A 7,708-nucleotide genomic window follows, 5' to 3' on the forward strand; every position below is an offset into this window, starting at 1 on the left:
CAGTAAATTACCTGAACCTCCAAGAAATATCAGTAACCAAGTTGTGTACTGCGATGCAGGAGAAAAAATACTTCCAGAACCCTATCATTATAATTTTATACCCTGAAACATGGGATCAGATTGTCTGTATTTTAACGTGCATGACTATAAATGTTACTGTAGTAACACTATTACTCAGACCTTCCAAAAATTCTTCCATAGTATTTCACTTAGTGACTTACTGCACCAGGAAATGCTTGGCTTGAGGGAAAATGATGGACCAAATCACAGCCTCTTCCCCCTGTAAACAGTTGCCATCTCAGTGATGCTGCAAACACTCCCACACCCCCCAAGGAAGTCCTTCACAGCCTGATCCTACTTTACTATATTTTCTTTACATACTTCTATACTACTGAAGTACTTCAACCTCTCTTTTCTCTTTTACAACAAAAGGCATAAACTGACAATCAAACCCATCTCAAGACAAACATTTATTCAGCAGTTTAAGTCTGCTTCACACAAACAAGTGCAACCACACTGCTTGCAGTTAGAATTTCTCCTTACCAAAGTTTTATTAAAAGCCTGTTCTACCTGGCACATGTTCAAAAAATCATTGCTGACTGTGTTAGTGGTTCTCAAGAATCTATTTACACAATAGTGAAAGATAACTATATTTACATCAACTTTGCACCAAAATAGGAGCATTTTCAAAAGTAGACAATAAGATGCAAGAATTCAAGCTAACAAAGGCACAGTGGTTCCCAATATAAAACTCAGATCATTTTCTCACTTTCATACCAATGCAGCTGCATTGACACAGCACAACAGAACAGAAGCTTTGCAGAATTACCCTAAAGTAACAAAACTGTCTGGCTTGGTTATCGCTCTACTTCTTCTCCTCCAGACACAGAAACAAACTCAGTACAAACAATACAAATGCATTCCACTCAGTTGGTTGCACAGCTCTTCTTGCTTTAATACATCTCAAGCAGGGTAACTGATGTACAGGGAAGTCTGGTGTTCTGACAGAACTATAGTGAAGTGTAAGACCCAGTATTGTAGTGTTTCTTTTCCTTAAAACTTCCTTTCTTATAGAAAGGGAACATGGACAGACATCATAATTTATATTAAAAAAAATATTCTATTAACAGCTTTCGTCTCAGTATAAACAAACGAAATATCCGAACCGAAGATCTTCAGCAATATACAGAGAACAAGTCCATTAGCTTGCTCTCCTGGGTTCAAAATGAAATATAAAAGGAAAAAAAATTAGACTTACACCAACTCTGCATTTTCTTAACTTGACAGGATGTAAAATACCATTCAGATTTAAATCCAATTCCGTAAAGTAGCATTTGGCATTTCAATCAGAAATTCATCAGATGTTCCAGTTTAACAATCTTAAGGTTGCTACAATCCCCTCAAGAAAAGATATTTCATGTTCCCCAGAGCACAAGTATTCTAAGAAGTGCCTTGCTTAGTAAGGGGACATTCATGAAATGTTACAATTTCAACCTAATTAGAAAGAAATCTTATTAATTAGATAATCTAAAGGATCTAAAAGGATATTAGTTTTTTTTAGATGGAGGGCAAAACAGCAGCTCAATAAGGCCCCATCTTTTCCTACCATTTTAAGTAACTGCTCTTTCAAATCATCAGTTTACTTCTTAAATCACTGAGAATTTAACAACAGTGAAGTAAGTTACCTGCTAAAATAACTCCCAATGGCAAAGCAATCCTCCCAAGTTATTTTATGTTTTTGTACATATGTATAGAATACCTACAGACATATAATTTTATGCATCCATGTATATCTGCATACCAAAGTTCATGAAAATTACATTTTGCTACTTCTCCAGGAAATACCTGTGATTTTTAAAAGTACTCTCTTTTCACGACTAAACAAAGATTTAACATACCACAGACTTTTTTCCAGCCAACTAACACACTTTTATCAAAACTACTTACCAAGCCCTATTTTACTTCACTTAACCCATGGCCTCTTCATTTACTCTAGATGTTTCTGTTCCAAAGCTCTAAAGTATAAGACAAAAACCACTGAACCCTTCCTTTTTGCCATCTGCTTCCAGTAACTCTAACCAACAGACAGAATACACTATTCTACAAATTCAAGCTTCAGTCTACAGATATAATGTGTTTAAATGTTATTAGGTAGGAATAGCATGTACCTCTGAACTGGCTGAGAGACTCCTTGTTGTACTGACCCAGCGCAACAGTGTGGTATGTTTATTATTCCCATTGACAGAACTTCATAGATTCACACTGTATTTCTCAAATAAAGCGACTACAGTTCAAATGCTAACTTACCTCATTTGGGGAACTTACATATTCCCTTTGACAAACCAGACTCTAAACTTCTCTTCCCATTTATTTGCCTTCTGTAAGTTTATCTTCCCTTTTCTACTTAAGAAAGGTGTCTGAACTTCCTCAGCTCTTAAAGGGTGAAAATTTATCCTTTCAGTTCATCTAATAAGTAATGTTTTTGCCGAACAAAACCAATTCCCAATAAATTCTCACTGCATTTGTGTGCTCTGATTTGATTTAGAGGCCTGTGGGGAGACACCATTTGGTAGCACAGGAACACAGAGGGGTAGGTGGTGCTGAGGAGAAGTAGAGCTCATGTGCCAGAAGTGTTATTGTGTCAGGTTGATTTATTGAGTGAGCTTCACTTCACCGAATGTTCCGAGATATTTATTTCCCTAAAGGCTCTGCAAAGATATGAACAGACCTGCATCCACAGATGTCATCATTGCTCATTTTACCGAGTCATGAAATTTTCTCAACTGCAATTTGTCCATCTAAAATTGCTGTAACAGAACAATGTCAATAGTAGCTTCCTACTCCTACTACCTCCCTCTACTACATGCTCTTGCCACATCCACCTCCTAACTTCAGAGAATTTAAAGACACAGAGCTTCTTCCATCTACATATTAAACAGTACCTCAAGCACTTCCTTTTCTCACTCCACTACGTAATGGAAATTAAAACAACAATGCAAATAAAAGAAATAATCAGATGCCAAACCAAAAAACTAGTAGTGCAAATGACTGAAGAGATTAAAGAATACCAACAAGTGACCAGAAAAATGTCCTACTCAAACAGCTTAGAACCCCATTATCCAGAATTAAAGGTAGTCAACTCCTGTAATTTTCCTTGGACTGTCTGTTTTGTGCTTTGTCTTTTTGACAGTAGTTTCTGCAAGAAGTGAGCAGCCATCACACTCATTCTGATCTCAATAGTAAAGAAGAAACAGACTATATTTTGTCCTGATTTGATTTTACAGTTGTGTGGAGAAGAAGAAATAGACACGCAAATACACTTACGCTCCCACATGTTCAAAAAAACTTGAACTTTCCTAGAAATAATAAAGAACTTAAGGCATTTCAAAAGCTGGAAGTGATATAAAAAGCAAACACTACGAGCAGTGAAAACAAAAAAGTTCATTAATCAATTAAGATCTGTATAAAAAGTAAGATTTTCTTAAATCCATGCAGAAAAAGGGAATGTATTTAACAAGAGTTTTAATTTGCGAGTGTTCCTTTAAGGTTTCAGAAGAATAACGTCCTTTCACACAAAGATAAAGTTTCAGGTGTTAGCTAGATTTAAAATAATACAGCATATAAATAGAATATAACAAATAACATAAGCTCTTTTATGAACTTTATCTAAAATGCTTTTGCTGTGCTACAGAAGAATATCTATTCAAATACACATGTAAAAGTGAGTGCTTGTGGCCTATGTCAGAATACACTGGTTTATTTAAATATGTTAATATTTCTCATTATGCCATTAACAATAACCTTCATCCATTTGTGAAAAACATTTTGCCAAGCATGCACATAAAAAATTAGCAAGTGAAGCAAAATCACCTTAATTTGCTTTGGACCAGCAAATAACCAACTAATTTGCAGAAATCCCTGCCAAGCACTCATATTAAATGCTTCATGCTTATTTTATGACCTCTGCTGCTCCTCTCCTTCCCAGGCCCTGAATCATATGATCATTAACATATTGCAAGGTCTGAAACTTTATTTTTTACATTCTTTAATTAATGCCTGTTTATAGAAGGCCATAGGACTTCAGATCCAGTTAATGAAACTTCGCTCCCCCAGGCCCCTGGAGCCCAATAGAGAGCTTTCTCCTCTGTTGTTTTAGTAGCTTTTTTCCAACTGTTTGTTTATACACACTTAATTGATCTCTTTAGTCCCAGAAGCATTCCAGAGACACAACCTGTTCTGAGGCAAGCTAAAGTTTTTTTTCCCCTTCTTTATAAAAGCCCTGATTGCCCAAGGTTATCAGTTTTAATTTGAAAGTTGAAGATTCAGCTTTATTTACACTGTCTAAAAGACAAAATTGATATGGGCCCTGAAGTGTTCATTTTTACATTCATACGCAGCAGAGTGGATTGCAAACACATACTGTATGTAATTATTTTGATGTAGAACTAAGTAATTACTAAACACTGCTATGTCTTGTTTTATTGCATTTAAGAAACTCAGTCTTCATAACAAGTTGAAAATAAGAACAAATCAGCCTGCCAATGCATGAAATTTTCATGGCTCTTCAATTTACATTTTACATATTCCCTATGACAAGAATTTCTATTATGCTATTCTCTTTTTTCTGCTATAATTAAATTAAAAAAAGTAATTGGCTGGTGCTGCACACTGCTGCAATGTCTTAATCACATAGACAAACAGTTTTACAATAGCTTACACCATTTGCCACATGGGGCAATGACATTATTGTACCAGGCTATAAACCAGGAGACAGATATCACATACCAGCTATCAACTGCTGTGTGGAATCTCCTTGTGCCTGCTTGTGAAAACAGAGGAGAGAGGTACATTTAGCATGTTGATTGGCAACTCTATGTCTGAGATCTTAATTAACTACAAGTGACCAAGACTAACAACAGGATAAAAGCAAATGTTTGTGGTTAAAATGATTGACATTAGAAAGATCTACTTTGAGTCAAGATGCAAAAAAAAGTATCTTTGGGTAGAGAAAATAACACAATATACCACTGCCTAAAAGGAACCAAAAATAGTTGCAAGGTTGGCTTATTTTAAGTGGGAAAAAAACCCACAACTAGCAGTCCTCAAGTAACTTTAAGTCAGTATAATCAATCTTTTTTCAATAGTGGGACAAGAAAATAATGGCAGCATACAAGACACAGTTACTCCTAATTATAATTTCCTAACCACCTAAACTGATTTAGGTAATACTTCCTTTGCATTCCTGTTTAGAAAAAAAAGTACCATGAGAAAATAAAAGACTTCCAAAACTACCCTTGTATCAGGAATATTTTTAATAGAACCAGCTTTTTAACAATCACTACACTGTTCATATTGAAAGGAAAACAAATGCATTTAAGAACCTATCAAGTGATTTTACCCAAAACTTGTGAGGCAATTTAGGCCGAATTTCAATGTAAATTTGAAAGCTGCTAAACTGACAATTTCTCTAAAACAGAATCTAATCCCGTAAATTCCTATGTTTTATTATTTTACTTTTCCTGGTTTCCTTAATACATGTATGTTAAAGACTCATCCTAGTTATAAAAGCAGTTGGGTCAAAACTTAAGAGCTGGTCATCTCACAATCTAAAAACCTCAACCAAACTGTCATGCTGGGAAAGCACCTAACACACACTAAATAGCTTAAAATTCCTTGCAAGAGTCATCATGACTGTATTGTGGTTTTGGGGTTTTTGTTTTTTTTTTAACTTCCCCACCCCAAAGTGACCTTTCCTGGAATGTTTTCAGAGACCTGGGAATTTGTCAAGACAATGAGACAGAAAGGCTCAGGTCCTTCACCTGAGAAAGCTAAACCCACATCAACTCACCTCTGAGGAATACACATCAAACAACTGGCCAAGTGATCAATATTACAAATGGCACTTATTCAAACTCCGCCACTCATGTCACACAAAGTTACTTAAAATCTTACGACCACAAATAACCTGTGACTTAGGAATTATGGCACTCACTAGTAGACTACAGCCCTACTCCTAAATTCTTTTTTTAAGGTAAAAGACACCATCTATTACATACTGAAACTATGTTCTGGGTGTTGCTCCAGAAGTCAGTCACATTTTTATTGGTAAGACCCTTACTGAAGTTAAATCCAGGTGTACATAAGTATCTGTGGATGTGATTGATACATGCACATCAACACGGTTACATTTCTTCACCTGGATTTTCTTCCATGTCAAGGGAGAAAAAGGGTTTTGTACTATTTCTCAGTAAACTAAGTTGCTAGAAGAAAACACACTACATGTATTAATTCTAAAACCCAACTACTAAACTGCTAATACCACATCTCAGCTACTTGATGTGTAGAGACAGGACACTAAATCAGAGTAGCAACTGGATTCCAATCATGTGGAAAGTGAAAGGTCTCTAACAGTGTGTCTTCAAAAAACTGGTAATATTGGTCCTTAGCACATAGTAGACTCTAGAGCCAATACTAACAGCTTCATGGTTCCTTTCAAAAACTCAAGCTGATAAATTAAATCCATCTTGTGCTAAGAGCAATTAAGCCACCGCAGGGGGGTATTTAGTCCTCCTACTTAAAATCACAGAGAATCTAATGCAGCTGACCTAAAAGAAGAAATGTGATAGGAGAACTCCAGAAAATTAGCCAAAAATCTTACAGCTGTAAGTGCAAACTCACTGAGGTGGAAACTGACATGTATATACTTCCTACCTATAAAGCTCTCTTACCCTAACTGATTACAGTGGGATAGGTATGATCCCTTTCTCACTGATGACAATGGCAAAACTCCAACTGACTCCTTCATTCCTGAATTTGGCAAAAGAATTCAGTTCCCAATTACTGTGTAGCACAAAGAACTTGGATATATCCTAAGGTTTTTCTTACCTCAGCCAGAAGGTATTTTCTCACTTTTACCTACTTGGATTTTTCTTGCTAAGCAGAACACAATGGACTGAAGTCACACAGAGAGTGAGGAAATCCTTGGAAACTTAGCGTGTAGGGAAACCATATCTGTTAAGGTTTTTTAATAACCTTTTGTGCTCCAGGTCTCTAAGTCCACTTCTATTAGTTTGAATTATCTTTGCTGTTTCTTCAAAAGAGCAGCAGCCTCTCTCTATACCACACAGTACCTGAGTAGTGTTTTCAAGTGCTAATGTAATACAAAATAGCAGTGAAAAAATAAATTATGTTTTTTCCATCACTATGCTTGCTGAACACTGTGTACCAGGAAAGGCACAGTAAGCTGTCTTGAAGACCGGTACAGTTCAAAACCAGGCAAGGAGCTTCATTCCTTAGAGTATTTCTCAAAATTTTACTAACTCAAATCATAAAAGTCTGGAAAAATGTAAAAATTATTAAAATGGAATTTTATAATTCTCAATTTAACCCTGTAGAAATACTCCAGGGATGTTACTCAGTCCATCTCTTTCTTATGCTATCTCTAACTTTTTTAATAAGAAACTTCAGTGCAGTTGAAGGATCACAAAATGCGTTTGAAATTGCTGACAGACAACTGCAGAACAGCTATCTGTAGCTCATGGACCAGATCCTGGCCTCACCAAAATCAGATTTTGCTTTTGAATTTGCTGGGGCAATTCCTTGCCAGATCTTTCCAAAACCCTCGTTAATATGTCTAGCTCCTGAAAGAAGACATTTGGAGGGCCACCACTGGAACAAGGGTTCCAGCTATGACATTGTTCTTAAAAAA

General features: G+C 36.0%; 1 protein-coding gene across 3 annotated transcripts in view; it reads right to left on the minus strand.

The window, feature by feature from the left end:
• DACH1 (dachshund family transcription factor 1) overlaps positions 1-7,708 on the minus strand; it is a 366,347-nt gene that overhangs the window by 301,114 nt on the left and 57,525 nt on the right. The window lies entirely within an intron of this gene.

Source organism: Melopsittacus undulatus, chromosome 2, assembly GCF_012275295.1.
Source record: "Melopsittacus undulatus isolate bMelUnd1 chromosome 2, bMelUnd1.mat.Z, whole genome shotgun sequence".
Taxonomy (NCBI): Eukaryota; Metazoa; Chordata; class Aves; order Psittaciformes; family Psittaculidae; genus Melopsittacus; species Melopsittacus undulatus.